This window comes from Mustela nigripes, chromosome 10 (assembly GCF_022355385.1).
Source record: "Mustela nigripes isolate SB6536 chromosome 10, MUSNIG.SB6536, whole genome shotgun sequence".
In the NCBI taxonomy this organism is placed as follows: domain Eukaryota; kingdom Metazoa; phylum Chordata; class Mammalia; order Carnivora; family Mustelidae; genus Mustela; species Mustela nigripes.
In genome coordinates, this window is record NC_081566.1 from 61,802,070 (window position 1) to 61,818,566 (window position 16,497).

A 16,497-nucleotide genomic window follows, 5' to 3' on the forward strand; every position below is an offset into this window, starting at 1 on the left:
TTTGGAGACGTTTTGAATCGCTATGTGAGTGAAGGGAGGGGTGGGGTGGAGGAGTGTTCAAGCTACTCTGTATCTCAGGTCTCCAAAGGCTGTTTGATTCCCCACGGGTTGTCTAGTACTGCCTGAGAACCACATTCAGGTTGCACTTTGGAGATCACTACCATTTTTTAAAGTTACGTTTTTAAATAAACACTCAACATCTGCATTTAAAACTCAGAACTCGGAAAAAAAAAAAAAAGAAAAAGAAAACTCAGAACTCAGGGTTTAAAATTCATTAAGAGGCTTTGTAAGTGGTTTTCATCGATCGTGAAAGAAGAACGTCATACTGATTTCCCAAGCGGTCCAGATCAGCAGCAAGTCATTTTCCCCCCCGCACTCACCCACCCCTGCACCATTCCCTGCTGCCTCAAGCCATTATCAAGTTCCTCTGGTGAGGAATTTGGTCTTACTTGTGCGCACGTCTCAACTGTGGGAGAAAGAAGCAGGCGCTTCTTGCTGGTGCTAAGAAATTGGACAGAAAGGAAGCAAGGATCCTAGGATCGCACAACAGGGGTGGTTTAGTGTTCTGGCTTTTAGAATCACACAACGGAGACCTATTTGCAATCTCAAGGTGAGGAAATGAATCCTATAGAACAATGCTAGGATTTGACTAATGATCTAATGATCTAAATACATCCTGCAAGAAAAAAAGGTAAAGGGATGGTCTCTGTGGCGCAATTGGTTAGCGCGTTCGGCTGTTAACCAAAAGGTTGGTGGTTCGATCCCACCCAGGGACGCCTGAAATTGTATTTTTCCCCCTTTTTTCAGTCCTTCCTCTTAAACATCAAACTACTTCTAATCCAAAATTCTACACACTACCCATCTAGTGAGAGACATTTCCTAGGTCTTGCATCCTACAAGATCAGGAGCTTACTACAGCCAAACTAGAGATGCTGACATTCTTTTCCCTCTACAAGTGAAACCTTTCAGAACTGCTTTTCTGCAGAATTCCACAGCCAGTGGCCCTTTGCAAATGAGCGCTGCTAATACAGAAATCAGTTAAGGGTCTTTCCCATTTGGTTAATTCTTGAAGCAGATGCTAAACACCTGGAGAAACTCAATGATCTCTGACCAAGTTTAAAGGGGATTCAAGTTTAAAGGATTTCATGCATTAATGTGCTCTAATTTCTCCTTCTACTCCCTTACAGTTGAACACTGCTCTGATACATAGGACTGCAGCGAAGGTCCTAGAAATAATCTTTTAAGGGCTTTACCTGTGGCTCCAACTCTGGTCATTTCATATTACACTCATTTTGTGTGTGTGTGTTGGGGGGGAGGTCTTGTCAACTTTTAAATTTGTGTCTCCAGCATTTCTCTGAGTCCTTAACCTTTCCATGCATCCACCAGCCTGCTTCACATGACCCCTCGCCTTCCCGGCCAATCCTCTCCCTAACGGAATCCAACTTCTCCCCAGTCCCCTAAGCAGGAGTCTTCTGCAGTGTTCTCTCTCACAGTGAATGGCAGTACCATCACTTTTAGGGCAACAAGCCAGGCAGCAAGACAACTTCCTTGAAGTTTCTTTCTCTCAAGCAGCAAACCCAACAGTCATCAAGTTCTTCCCATTTAACTTCCCTGCTTTCCCTTCCCGTTAGCCCACTGCCAGTTTCCCTGGGGGATGGGTCAGGTCAGCTTGAAAACTCCTGGTATAGTATGAAGAACGTGTTGCCAGAGCTCTGGTCTCTGTTCCCTGGCCAGGAACTCCAGTGAGCTGGGCTTCTCATCCTCTGGGATGTCCTTCTTAGCTAAGGAGTTTGGACAGGAAGACCATGGATAGAAAACTCTGTTGGCTAAATCAAACTTTCTTCCTGAAGGCTTTTAGAAAAACAAAATCCTGGCTTGTCCCTAGTCTCTGAACATGTACCTGTTATCCATCTGATTTACGCACACAGGCATTCATTCATCAAACAGATACTGACAAGGGTTATGTGCCAGGTCTGTGCAAGGAGCTGCAGATATGATAATGAGCAAGAAAACAGGTACAGTTATCACACCTACTCGGATCATAAGCAACTTCCTGTAATTCCTGAATATGTGAACAGGGTAATCTGGCTGTGCCCTCTGGGGGACTTTCCAGTATAAATGGCACCCCATGGTCCTTAAATCTTCTGTCTACCAAAGCCGCAAGGCTATGGAGGCTACAAGGCGATGCTGCGCACTTGCCCCATATTAGCTGAAGGAAACTGGCTTCTGGAATCATCCAGATCTGTTGTGTTACCAGGTTTTCAGGCTCAGGATCACAGTGCAGGATCTTTGGCTGCATAGAGTTGAGCTGCCTGAAGTGCAGGACCTGGGTCCTGGCACTTAGCTCAGGGTATACCCTGGTGTTTGGCCACAAATTAGGAACTGCCAGCCCATGGACTCTGCCTAATCTTTGTAGTGTAATGAGTTAGACTTTCTGCTGTTAGGTGAAAGCTTGGTGTTTTACAGCGCTCTCAGAGACTGCTACCCTTTGAGCTGCAAACATCCTTCCTTTGCTCCCAGAACTCCATGTTCTCCATATCTTCATAAGCTACTTCTCTCCTTTCTAAATTGTTCCTGGTATACATGAGGCTCCTTGGGCAGTTCCTTTTCTCTCTCTCTCTCTCTCTCTCTCTCTCTCTCTTTTAATCTTAAGTAGGTTCTATGTCCAGCGTGGAGCCCAGTGACTCAGAGCTCAAGCTTGTGATCCTAAGATCACAACCTGAGCTGAAATCATGAGTTAGATGCTCAATCAACTGAGATTGTGCAGTTTCTTCTTGGTCAAAAGACTTCTGTGCTTGCTTTGGCAGCAAGCACACATACTAAAACTGGCCAAAAGGCTTTGGGTAAAGGAATAAGTTATCTGGCCCCCATATCTCTAATATACAATATTGGGACAGGTGTGGGTCACCTGCTGTTGACACTTCCGTTCGGAAGGGGGAAGTTGAAGGCACGTGACAGTCACTGGTGATGTCACTGACATCCAGTCAGGCACGTGTTGCCAGTTCCTTGATGGCAACTCACTGGGTGTGATTCTCTGTGGCTCTCACTTCTACCTTCTGGATTGGCCTTACTTTTTCATAAGAATAGTCAGTGTTTGCAGCTAATCATTTTCTCAACCTGCTTCCTGACGATAGGAGTTTGGAGCTCCAAGGGCGTCTTTCAATTTTATACTGTCTCTGTCCCTTTCAGTCCAAGCTGATGTACTTCCTTTAAAAGCTTAAAGAGTTTTTTTATAAATATATCAATATATACTCCACTTATTAGGAAAAAGCCACACTCACAAATCTCTTACAAATCAGCCCTTTTCTATATTGGGCTCCTGGTAATGTTGCTGTGTGTGAATGTCCTTAAGATCCTTAAAAAGCCTCCTTAACAGAGAAGGTCTCTGAGACATGCCCTTAAGATTGATAGAATGCCTCCTTTGTGAACCCAGATGTCCATTGACAGATGAATGGATAAAGAAGATAAACACACACACACAGGAATATTACTCAGCCATCAAAAAATGAAATCTTGCCATTTGCAATGACATGGATGGAGCTAGAGGGTATCATGTTAAGTGGAATAAATCAGAGAAAGACAGATATTGTATGAGTTCACTCCTATGTGGAATTTAAGAAACAAAACAGTTGAACGTAGGGGAAGGGAGGGGAAAATAAAACAAAAGCAGAGAGGGAGACAAACCATAACAGACTCTTAACTCTAGGAAACAAACTGAGGGTTGCTGGAAGGGAGGAGGTTGGGAGGAGGGGGTAACTGGGGGACGGGCATTAAGGAGGGCATGGGATGTGATGAGCCCTGGGTGTTACACGCAAGTGGTGAATCACTAAACTCTGCCTCTGAAATTAATAATACACTATACAGTAATTAATTGATTTTAAAGAAAATGAATGAAATGAAATGAACGCCTCCTTTCTGTCTGAAAGAGTCTAGGAGGCACTACTTAGTCTTCTTGAGGTCTTAACAGAGATTTCCATAGATAGCAGCTCTCCCCTGGAACCATGTTTTCCTGACCGTGCCTGGGTTTGATCTGTTTGGCCCACCCTTTCTTTCTGAAGCATATGCTGGTGGGAAACTGTCCCCAGCCTTTACATCTCCTCCAAATTCCACCTGAAAACTGAGTAATTAGTCCTTTAGCTCAACTCTATTTTCTCGTGTTTTGTTATAGGCAGTGCAGGAGAGGGAAAATTCTTTTCCCTTATACCCTCTTGATTCTTTGGCTGGGGACGTATAAGATCAAGACTGGCAAAGGACAGGTCATGAGAGAAAAACAGTTTATCAAAGCATGCAGCTTACATCACACAAGAGAAACCTCATGATGAGTAACTCAAAGGGGTGGTTAGAACTTGGGCTTATATAGCATCTTAACAAAAGAAAAATAAATGTGTACAGAAATGGCAAGACAAAGGAAAGGGGTTTTGCTTTTCCATGGCAGCAAACTGTGGTATGGTTAATATATGAGCAAAGTAATAGAGTACGGTTTGCTCATGCAGGTTCCTCTTGGAACTGACTTTATGTCTCTTCCTCCTCCCCTTCCTCTTTCTCCTCCCCTTTCTCCTCCTCCTCCTCCTCCTCCTAGAAGCCATAAACTTTTCTTAAGTTTATTTAAGCAATCTCTACCTTCAACATGGGACTCAAACTCACAACCCCAACATCAAGTCATGTGGTCTGCCAACTGAGCCAGCCAGGTGCCCTGCTTTATCTCTTCTTCATGAATATAAGACCTTCCCAGGAGGGGGGATTTATGGTAATCTTCAATTTTCAGAAGTTTCTGCTTTTAGTCAGATAAGAGAACTCTGGGAAAGCTATCTTTCTGCATCCGTTGATGTTCATTTGTCTCAGTTTAAAATAATCCTTAAAAAAAATAATCATTATGCCAAAGTGGCATATTTTCGGTAGCATATTCTGGTCCCCTACAGCAGCTAAAGGAATCCAAACAGCTCTTCAGTCCTCTCTGTGGAAAATCACTGAGCTAATTCCTGGATTCACTAGGTGCATTTTCTATTCTTCACGCTACCGCAGGAAACAGTGCTGAGGCACTTTCTGATACTATAAGACAAGGGCGCCTCTCCCCGTTGGTTTCCGATTGGATACCCCTCATTTCACCTCCAGCCGTCACGGTCAGTCTTCCTGAGGCCTGTCAGGTTCCCAGCGCGGCCAGTGCTCCAACCAGCGCCACCTGTTTTAGCTATTGTTACGGTAGCGCTCCTTTTTCAGGCACCAGATTCTATTCTGATGATCTAGTGCTGCGTATAAAAACCACACTAAATGCAGGGGCAGAAAACAGCGTCGACCGTGTTACACTGGGGACTCTACAAGTCAGGCTTCAGGTGTAGTTCCCACCAGCCATTCAAGAAATAGAACATCATGTTACACAAAATCTCTGAGAGACTAGAAAAAAGGGGAGTATGTCCCATCTCATTCTAGGCCTAGGCAATCAATAGAGCCTGGTGAAAAGCCACTCAAGCACAGGGAGAAAGAGAAAAATACGGGTAGGGTTGTTACCTTGGGGAAATGAGGGGAATCATTTGATGAGAAGAGAGCATTGCAAAGGCACTGCCCTTAATATATAATAATATTATGTATTATATTCTGCATTAAGTCTATGAAACATCTGGGCTCTTTTTATGTTTTATTTTATTTATTTTATAAATCAATAAAATTTATTTATTTATTTATTTATTTATTTGTCAGAGAGAGAGAGAGAGAGATGGCGCATAAGCAGCAGAGGCAGAGAGAGAGATACAGAAGCAGGCTCCCTACTGAGCAGGGAGCCCAATGTGGGGCTCGATCACAGGACCCTGGGATCATGACCTGAGCCAAAGGCAGGGGCTCAACCGACTGAGCCACCCAGGCACCCCTTGGGCTCTTTTTAAAATACTAATTTTTACTTGTGTTACCTATAGGTACTAGATTTCATGTCATTTAAGTTTGGTGGATCAAGAGAGTTGATGGGGATAAGTACAGTGATTTCCTCACTTTTCATTGCTAACTGCCAATGTGTATATTTAAATACCATAAAAGAGAAAACAAAAATTAAAAATCTAAAATGTATATTTATGACTCTAGTGAATTGAATTGTGTTCCCCAAAAAGGTACGTTCAATTCCAAATAGCCAGTACCTATGAATGGGATCTTATTTGGAAATAGGATCTTTATAGCTGAAATTAAGTTAAAATGATGTCATATTTTATTAGAGTGAACCCTAATCCAATGACTACTGTCTTTATAGGAAAAGGAGACACAGGGAAGATGGCCTTGTGAAGACAGAGGCAGTGATTGAAATGTTACTGCTATGAGCCAAGGAAAGCCAGAGGTTGCAGGAAAGTGAGTAAGACGCAAAGAAGGATCCAAGGAGCGTGTGACCCTTCAGCACCTTGGTTTTGGACTTCTGGCTTCTAGGTCTGTGAACGGATGCATTTCCATTGTGTTAAGCCTGTGGTACTCAGTTACGGCAGCCCTAGCAAACTCATACAATTGATGATGTCTTAGAATATAAGTGAGATTCACTGGGGTGAGGTCCAGAGCCAATGACCAAGAAAGAACTGATATGTCTTTAGTGCAAAATGGTGGTTTATTAAAGCAGGGAGACAGGACCCGTGGGCAGAAAGAGCTGCTGGCCCGGGGCTATGAGGAGAGAGTGGTCCATTATACACTTGCAGTTTGGGAAGGGGTCAGGGATGGCGTAAGCCCCTAAGGAATTTTGGAAGCAAGGTTTCCAGGACCTTTAGGGGCTAGCTGTTTGGGGGCGGTGGGGAAAGGTCATTTGTTACTGTCTAATAAAACCTTAGTCATGAGACCCTTCAGATGTTTATCGGTGGGCCATGTGCTTGGGGATGATTGCCAGCACGTATCTTGGAGGATTTAGAGATAAAGGAAGTTTCCAAAGGAATTTTTACATGTTCAAGTAGACTTACAGGATTCTTGTTTGGGGTATGGGTCGGGAAAAAGGCTAGGATTGCCTTTTGCCCTTAGCAAAGTGTTAAGGTGGAGGCAGTTGAGTCCCCAGAGGAAGGTCACGCTGCCCGTTTCAAGGACTTGTCAGTGGGCTCTAGACAGTAAGGAAATTTAAAAGCTTTTCTTCTGCCTCTTTCCCACATAATAATTACCACCATATTGAAGTTCATTTGAAGTATGACGAGAGGAAGAGAGGACCCCTGGGGGGAAGTGGCAGTGTGTTAATTTCTTCATACTTCAGCTTGGCAAGTGTCAAAGAAGAACCAGAGCCGAGCAGTAGTCAAAGCAGCAACAGCAGATTGTGTTCAGGAACTACTGCAACAAGGAAAAGAGAACCTCAGGATAGAGCTGGGCTCAATTCCAACAAGTAGGGACTTAGAGCCAAAGATCAGAGTGGGTGTTAGTACATATGAAATTACTAAGAGAAAATATCAGCTAAGGGGGCATTCTGGCTAAACTGACCTAAATGAATTCTTGCTCAAGGCTGGCCAGTGTGGTCAGATATCAAGAGCGGGAGGTTTTCTCGACACGGACCTTGCAGGGTGGTTGCTAAAAACTGGGCCATGCAGCCTTGACAAAGATAAAGGCTGAAGTCCAAGGTCAAAGCTGAGTTGAGAAGAGGACTTAGAGGAACCTGACTCTGGTTCAATCAAGGGAAGAGTCTTTGTCCAAAGTCAACACACACTGTCAAAAAGGAAAAAAAAAAAAAAAGAATTAAAGATCCATATGGTATCATAGCTGTATACATAAACAACAGATGAGATAAAGAGATGCTGAACGTTTGAACTTAGAGAAAGAAAACACAACAAAGAAAACATAGATCACAGAGTAAAATATATTTAAATAATATAAAGGTTATCTTACACTGAAATGAACAAACTTAAATATCTGTAACACCAATAAATATAAAATGGGATTATATCACCTAATAAGGAAAACAAATCAAGGGAATCTGGTCCCCAGATCAAAACCAGTGGCAGTCGAGCTTTCTGATCATGTGGACCTCAATTCTTGGGGAATACAAATGTGAGTCTGAATAAGGTCGGGAACCCTCTTTGCTCTAAAGAAGATGAAGTAGAGGCATATTCTATTTAATATGTGACCTTAGTTCAGTGGGCTCTAAGTTACTTCCCTAGATTCTGATTCAAAAGCCAATAATATGTAGAATCGTGAACAGTTTAGAATTCATTTATCCAGAAAGTCAAAGCCGATGACTGTTCCTATGGTTTCCTTACCAGACTCTTTCTCTGGCATGAGTTTGGCTCTATTTCTGGCCTCCTAGCTCCCCCTTTTCTCTTTATCTGAGTCTGGTTGTTAATTCTCATGAATGTATGACCCACCAATAACTTCTCAATTAATTCTTTTTCTGCTTAATTTGCTAAGTTTATTTATGCTATTTGTACCCAAGACTACTAAAATTAAAACATTGGTAACAGAAATACATGGGTATCTGAAATGGTGTAAGGTCTCTGCTGGGGTAGAAGGCAGGTAAGATATTGTGAATATTCTAGAAAGAGACTAACTCAGGGTCTGCTGTATAGCAGTTAATGGTCATCTGTTGTCATCTGGGAATCTGCACGCCTAATGACTTAGGACTTTGTCACAGATGTGAGCAATTTAGACTCAGTCTAAATTAAAAGAGAACGGTGTAATCAATCCCCTACATTTTCAATTTACGGCACAGGTTAAAATGAAGAGATTTCAGTGACCTCCAAAAGGGATATACGAAATTTTCGCCTTGTCTCTTTTTCAATAATTATTTATCACACAACAACCTGCCCATATTTAAAATATGCAATATGATATTTTGACATAGTATGCACTAGTGAAGCTATCATTATAATCAAAATAATGAATATATCCATCACCCCCAGAAGTTTCCTCATAGCCCTCGATAACATCTCCTTTCTGCCCCTCACTCAGTCATGCCCCCACTGACCTGTGCCTCTCAAGCAAATACTGATCTGTTTATGGCCACTGTAGATTAGTTGGCATTTCCTAGAGTTTTATGTAAATGGAGTCATATAGGAAATCCTTTCTTTTTTTTGGTATCGTGAGTCTTATTATTTTAGTCGTTCTGGTACATGTGTGGTGTTACATTCATATCCACTAGGATTGCTATCATTTTAACAACAACAACAACAATAGAAAATAAAGTGCTGGGCACCTGGTGAGGCTCAGTTGGTTAAGAGCCTTCGGGTCAGATCATGATCCAGGAGTCCCAGGACAGCTTCCTGCTCAGCCCAGAGTCTGCTTTCCCCCGGACCCTCCCCCCTCTTGTGCTCTCTCTCTCTCTCTCTCAAATAAATAACGTCTTAAAAAAAAAGAAAAGAAAAGTTGTTGGCAGGAAGGAGAGATTAGAACCACCAAACATCGCTGGTGAGAATGTAAAGGACCCAGTGATTTCACTACAAAATAATTAACACCCGATTCTCAAAAGTAGTCCTTGCACAGGAACCTTCATGGCTGCACTACTCACAGCAGTGAGTAGCTTCTTGCTTTCAGGCTTGGACTGAACATCTGCTTTTCCAGGGTCTCAAACCTGTTGGCCTTGGCCTTTGGACATGAGCTGCACCAGCAGTCCCCCTGGTTCTCAGGCCTTCAGACACCACCTGGAACTAAGCTATCACCTCTCCTGGGTCTCCAGCCCACAAGCTCACCCAGCGGGCGTTGGGACTCCACAGTCAGGAGCCCCTCCGAGGCAGCTGCAGATGTGCGCCTCCCATCCGTCCCGCTCCTCTGGAGAACGCTAATGCGCCTTCCCTGCAGGTCCCTTCTTCTCCCTCCTCGCTTGAACTCCTCTGCTCTCGATTCTAAGTCCTTCCTGCAGGGAGAGGCGTCTAGTGCAGGTGTGTGGGCACCTCACCTCCCACTACCAGGAGCTGGTCAGACCCCTGCAAACAGCCTTCCTTCGGCCACCTGTTGATCCCCACCGCCACGCCCTGGAGGCCTAGTTCAGCTCAGGACACCGATGGGCAGAGAGCCCTAACCGAACTTCAGGCACCTGTGCAGGCCCTGCCAGGCCCCAGATAACAGAGTCAGGCCTGGAAGAGGGGGCAGCTCCAGGCGGGCCTGTCCCACTGGCCAAGGATATCCCTCCCTCTGCATCGGGGAGGCCCATAGTGGGAGGAGATGAGGAATAAGATCCTTTTGGGGGGGCGAGGGACCCAAAGAAAGACATGTCCTCCTCCCCCAACCATGGGGAAACTACAGAAGTGGGAGAGGCCCAAACATTTTAGGAATGAAGGGGGCGAAAAAGAAAGAAACACGAGAAACGCTTGTGGTCTGAGGGAGTCAGTGATGAAAATGTAGGAAAATTGTTCTCTTCCCTGGCTTGACGTGTGACCATCTTTGTGGCAACCTTTCTGCCACCGAAGTGCCCTTCCAGCCCCTGACCCACGTGGCAGTCACTGCCTCCAGCAGCACACACCTGCTTCACGACCTTCCCCAGACGTTGCGAGTCTCTGACATGTGCCGCATCACTCTGAGGCTCTTATTCCAGGAGATGCTGCCGAAGCCACTCTCACACCTGTCCCTGGTGGTCTAGTGGTTAGGATTCGGCGCTTTCACCGCTGCGGCCCGGGTTCGATTCCCGGTCAGGGAAGAAAGGGTTCTTTTTTGCTTGTTTCCTTTTCCCTTTTCACCACCACCTACATTGTATTGTTGCTGGAACCTGGCTGCAATCCAGGCGGGTCGCACTCAGTCTCCCAGGTCAGCCAGTGCCCGCGTGGCTCCTGACGCCTGCCAGCCAAGGCCAAGTCCCAGCATCCCCACATGAAGACGCGGGTGGCGGGGGGTGGCGCAGTCCACGTGCCTCTCGAGCTTTCCCCAGGTGATCTGGAAATCAGTTTTGAGAACCTCAGAAGGAAGTCACTGCGGAGCCAAAGACTGGGGTCATATAATTAGCTATTTTAAGAGGGTCAGTCGTCATCTGATTATGATAATTCCAGTCTTACAGGTAAAGTGAACTAATTACCATATAAAACTACATTCTTGTTTTTACAAAAAAAAAAACAAAAAACGGCAGAGAATCTGGTGAAATTACCTGAGTGGTCTGTATCTCTGGAATGTAACTTAGGGTGTCAGTGAATGGGGGAAACATTACATCCATAACTGAAACCGTGCCTATGGCAATCCAACTTTAAGAGATGCAAGAATCTTGTGATATAACTCACACTGGTCTCATGTAGAAATTTTCGCATTGGGAAAAAAATAAACCCGTAATCTCCAACGGAGGCAGAGGCGAGTTTGAGTTTGGGTAGAGGAATTTCTCATTCTTCACAGGTACCTTGTTCCCTCAACACTGATATACCTCAGAACCACAGGACAAGAGGGATGCGCAGAACCCAGCCTGGGCGAAAACGGAGTCGCTCGGAGTAACAGTAGAACGCCGGCGGTGATCCGAAAGAAAAGATACTTCCCTGACTGAGAATCGAACCCAAGTCGTGAGGGTAAAAAAACAATAGATCCTGACCTCTAGACCACCAGGAAGAGAGCAGTAGGTATCAGGGGGAAGCACCTCCTGACAACAGATCTTGGGATTGCTTAAAACATACATTAGTAATGGGGGGGGGGGTGTCTGAAAAATGTCCTCAAAATTTTAAATAATTTTTGAAGGTGTGTTCTGTAACTGGAGTCCAGAGGAACAACGGAACCTGCGTAGGGGCAGTGAAGATGTCCGCAATATTCTTGCTCACCCTCCTGGTGACCCGTTTGTGCATAGCATCTGCTGCCTTAGTTGAGAGTGCTAACCACTAGACCACCAGGGAGGTTTGCTGCCTTGGTTGAACACGGAATCCCGGACAGACCCACCACACAGTGGGTGTTCAGAGACTTAAGGTGGGTCTACAGCAAGCCCCTTGGCTCTGCGACGGAACGAACTGACCCTCCAGCCCAGAGGCCGCTTTCCATTCCAAGCAGAATCTGCTTCAAACAGAGAAAGAAGACAATGGTGCCCTAAGAAAAACCAAGGACCAAGAATCCTATCCTATCCTGTCTTACGTTATTTCCAGAACTGGCCACCACTTATGGTGGAAACAATGACACAGAAAGAAAGGCAAAGACAGCACAACCCAGAATTCCTTTCCCCTTCGGGCCTTCCCTACTTACCAGTAAGCTGAAGGTAGAATGTGTGTATTTAGAAGTCAACTAAGAACAGTTGAGTGAATTCTGTGCAACATTTCCACTGGTCTGATAAAGACAAAAATTCTTGTGCTCATAGGAGCTAGGAAATATGGATTATGTGACTTCAGTGGTTCTGCCTGGGTTAAATGCTTTTATATTTGCACCATCGGCTAAAAACAAATATGGAGTTAGATAAGGAGAGATTCTCAAAGAGATGATTGCAATAGAGAGAAAGGTCCAGTATCAGAAATCTGCAAATATCTCAACATTAAATGGCAAAAGGTGTTCCCTTCACAGGGAGGGGTACACAGAGCTTAGCAGAAACTTTCCAGGGGAAATTGAGGCAGCAGGGCCGCGTGAACAGAGAACACGATGAGAAAGCCCGTTTTCCAGGAAACGTATTTGCCTTTGGCCAGTGGATAGGCAGCTTAAGCTGGTAAGCAGGACACATTCTTCCTATCGGTGCTTGCTCGATCTTGGACACAAGCCGAAGTCTAAGGGCCTCTGGGGAGGAGAGAAGCTTGACTACAAGTCAGCACAGGCTAAAGCAGAGGATGAGAACGGGGCCTCGTACAATCTAATGATAACCGGCAAAATTCATCCTAATTATTTGAATTTTTCTTTACACAGAATGACATTAAATAGCAGATTTTTAAAAAATCACAACAAGTTGGGAGGGAGGCCACAGGAGAAGGGGAAAAGCTTTATATTTCACAACCTCCAGCAGCCCTTTTCTTGCTCCTTTCTGAGCAAGAGGCTCACGTTTTCATCTTCCGTTGGGCTCCACAACTCCGTGAGCTGCTCCTAGTACCAGATGGTAAGTTGCCTTTCCGGTCTACCTTTGTATTATCATGATTTCCGGCTTCTTTCTCAAACTTCCCAGCTGGAGTTCCAGTTTTGTTACCCATCTTCACTGTTCTGGGGTTTGAACAAGCAGCCTAAGACCTTGGGAATGCCCACGCTACACCTCCCATACAGGCGTCCCTAGGGGCCCTGGATCCAGCTGACTGCTCTTTTGCTTTGCCTGGAGGATAGAGGTCAGCAGCAGTTCGTGGCAATCGCCAACCGCCCTTTCCTCCAGCAGGAGCTGAGCAGGGCAGACATCTCTCCAGAGCCCTCGGTTGGATTTTGCTGACCCATTGCTTTTGCAAGGCCCAGCCCCACCTCTGCTGGCCCATTCCTGCGTGGGGCCCCCCAGCCTCACACCTCCCAGCAAACTCTGTGTCCCCGGTGGGAAGAGGGGCTGTTTCTGACCACCTGTGGGGCCAGGTGGAGTTGGGCAGGGGAGGGGTGGAAACCCGGCAATGTTTCTGGCATTTCCACCTTGTGCTACCCCTATATTGGTCTCTCGCTGCAGCAGCGGGGACTGGACGCTGGTGGTCTCCTAGGAGCTAGGGCACAAGAGCCATCAAAGCCTTGTAGCTTGGACCGCCTGAGTGGCTCAGTCATTAAGGGTCTGCCTTCATCTCAGGTCATGATCCCAGGGTCCTGGGGGGGGCGGTCCCTCCTCAGCGGGAAGCCCGCTTCTTCTTCTCCCAAACCCCCTGTTGTGTTCCCTCTTTCTCTGTCAAATAAATAAATAAAATCTTAAAAAAAAAAAAAAAAAAAAAAAAGCCTTGTAGCTTGCTGGACCCAAACTAGAATGACTCGATAACCAAATCTGACCAAAACCCCCATCTCCTTCCTCACTAGCATGGCGGTGATTTATTCCCATCTGTCACGCGAGATTGGGATCTAATTCGCCGGCCATTTAACTCGTTTGTTTCATCACTTTCTCTCACTCCTCTTACTTCCCAGCTTACAAGTAAAATCCAGCAGTTCGTTACCATGAAGAAAGACACTGCTGTTTTACAAGAAGTCCAAAGGGGTTAAGCATTCCTGATCTTGCAAGTCCAGCTCGTGCATTTGCATGGCTCTGGACTCCCCACGGGGCACTCGAAACACTGGCAGAAAGGCCAAAATGGCAAAATTACTGTGCCACCTAGAACTCTAATTTTAACTAGCTTTAGGGTTACAAAGTGAGAGAAAGTTCTGTAATTACTAATACTGTGTTTCTATTGACAGACCCTTTCTAGATTCAGCAGGTATCTGAAATATTGTGCACGTTTCCGAGTGAAGTTTAATAACAGATCAGTGATTCCTCGGCGGGAGGGGGGAAGCATTTTGGAATTCCTGAAAGGACAGCTGCAATCTTCATAGCTTCCCTGTCCCTCCGGAGCCCATAAACCCAGTGTTGGACTCTGCCCTTTGTCTCTCTTGAGAACCCCAGCCAGAAGGACCAGGAGCTCACCACCACGCCTGATTTCCACCTTCGAGTCAATGATCAGCGTTCTGACCTTAAAAATATATTTCAGCGAGAAGTAGTGAAACTGGCTTACAGAAGAGGTCGCTGAGATGCTGAGACGCCCACTCCGGCCGCCCCCTCCCGGTCCCAGCCAAGGGTCCCTTCACCCAGCGCAGGGTCCACTTTAAATGTCGACTCAGGTCTCAGCTCTGGGGGAAAGAAGCAGTGGCCTTCCTCAGGAGCAGGACGTTGAGGTGGGTGAAGCCAAGTTCTGAGCCCCAGAAGCTGTGTGGACTTCCACGTCTGGCTTGTGGAATCAGCCCGTCTGTCCGGCCACCAGGCTCAGGATCACCACGCCGGGTGCAGGGCCTTGGTGAGCTCAGAGCTGGACCCAGCAGGGCTGAGCGCCAAGCGCAGACTTACCTCTCTTCGTGAGCACCTGGATAGACCTACCTGGGGAGCCGCTCTCGCGAGCATGTGGGTCGCTGCCGCCCGCCACCTTCCGCTTTTAACTCATACTGGGGGGGTGCGATCCCCTCCGTGGACAGCCTTTCCCGACACAACTGGCCTGCTGCCCTCTGCGTTTCAGTTTGCCTTCCGTGGTTCTCCAACTTTCTAAGTCTTAGTTTTGGTCTCTGCTGGGGGCCCCAACTCCTCTTCCCCTGACGCAGAGAGAACATGCTAGTGTCTGTCTGGCTAAACAGTGTTAGGACTTGGAGAACAATGACACCCAGTCCAAACACGCCAAGTGACTGAGAGAGCCTGCCTCGGTCATGTGCCATCGAGATATCGCAAGAAATGTGGGCTTTGGTCTTCATCCCAGGACCCCCGCCAGAGCTCCTAAAACTTTTGTAATTCCCTAAGAAAGAAAAACTGGGAGGATGTTTCCTTCTCCCCTTTCTTCTTTGCCCTGGTTCCTGTCCCAGAGCTCCTAAGTCCCTTGGAACTCCCTGGAGAGGTGTGTGTTACAGTCTAAAGAGGTGACTCCTGGCGGGCTCCTGGAGAGCTTCCGGATGGGGTCTGGTCACCAGAAAAAGTATTGTGATTAGAAACTTGGAAATTTCCGTTGACACCCCCCCCCCTCCTCTGGAGAGAGGCTGGAGATTGAGGTCATAGTGGATCGTGCCTCCTTGATGAGACCCCCCACAAAAATAGATAAATTAATAAAATAAAATATCCCTGAGATAGGGGGTCCGCAGCGCTTCCAGGCTGGGGAACCCATGGAAACCCTATGCCCCTGCCCACCTGCCCTTCCCTAGGCATCTCCTCCATCTGGTGTTCCTGCGTCGCATCCTTTTCTCACAAACCGGTGCTGGGGGGCGTGAACCGTTTTCCCGCGTTCCCGGAGTCATTCTAGCCCATGATCAAGCGGGAGGAGGTGGTGGGAAGCTCCGGCTGCTGTGCTTGGTTGGTCCCAAGCACAGGTGACAACTTGCACTTGTGACAGGTGCCTGCGGCGGGGGGGGGGGGGGGGGGGCGGGGGGGGGGGTGTCCGGGGGGACCGAGCCCTGAACCCGTGGGATCTGCCGCTGCCCCTGAAGGCCCGGGGCGGGAACGGAGCGGAGCTGGAGGACCCCGGCCGGCGTCCCGAGGCGCGGCTGGCGCGGCTGGGGGAGACGGCGCGGCCCGCGTTTCCGGAGCTCCGGGCGGCCCTCGGCGGCTCCCCCTCCCGCAGCGGCCGCGCAGCCCCAGCTCGCGCGGGGCCGGAGCTTCTCGGCGGGGGCGCGTCGGTCCCGCCCGCGGCCGCCCAGCGGCAAGGCGGCTTTGCAGGCAGCGGCTGCCGGCCTGTTTCCGTAGTGTAGTGGTTATCACGTTCGCCTCACACGCGAAAGGTCCCCGGTTCGAAACCGGGCGGAAACACGCGTCCCTTTTGCCGGCGGTGTCGGGGTCCTGCGGCCGAATCGGCCCACCCCCCGGGGCAGGAGGCCGGTCGGCGGGTGGCCTGTCCCTGCGGGGGCAGCGGGCGGCTTTGCAGCCCCCGCGCCGCCTCCTTTCCCTTGTCACTTTCCGGGCCCAGAAAGGGAAAGGAAGCCCGGGGAGCCGATGTGGCCCCTGGGGCCCCCTGGGGGTTCTCGGTCGGACTCCGCCCAGGGCCCGCCTCTCGGCTGGGGGCGCCCCCTCCGGGGAATCGG

At 47.6% G+C, this 16,497-nt stretch overlaps 3 non-coding genes across 3 annotated transcripts; all 3 read left to right on the plus strand.

The window, feature by feature from the left end:
- The first annotated feature begins 702 nt into the window (after positions 1–702).
- TRNAN-GUU (transfer RNA asparagine (anticodon GUU)) lies at positions 703–776 on the plus strand. Its single transcript has one exon. It is a non-coding gene; the product is annotated as a tRNA-Asn (tRNA).
- Positions 777–10,489: 9,713 nt separating this feature from the next.
- On the plus strand, positions 10,490–10,561 carry TRNAE-UUC (transfer RNA glutamic acid (anticodon UUC)). The gene has a single exon. It is a non-coding gene; the product is annotated as a tRNA-Glu (tRNA).
- A 5,591-nt stretch (positions 10,562–16,152) lies between these two features.
- On the plus strand, positions 16,153–16,225 carry TRNAV-CAC (transfer RNA valine (anticodon CAC)). Its single transcript has one exon. It is a non-coding gene; the product is annotated as a tRNA-Val (tRNA).
- Positions 16,226–16,497: the final 272 nt, after the last annotated feature.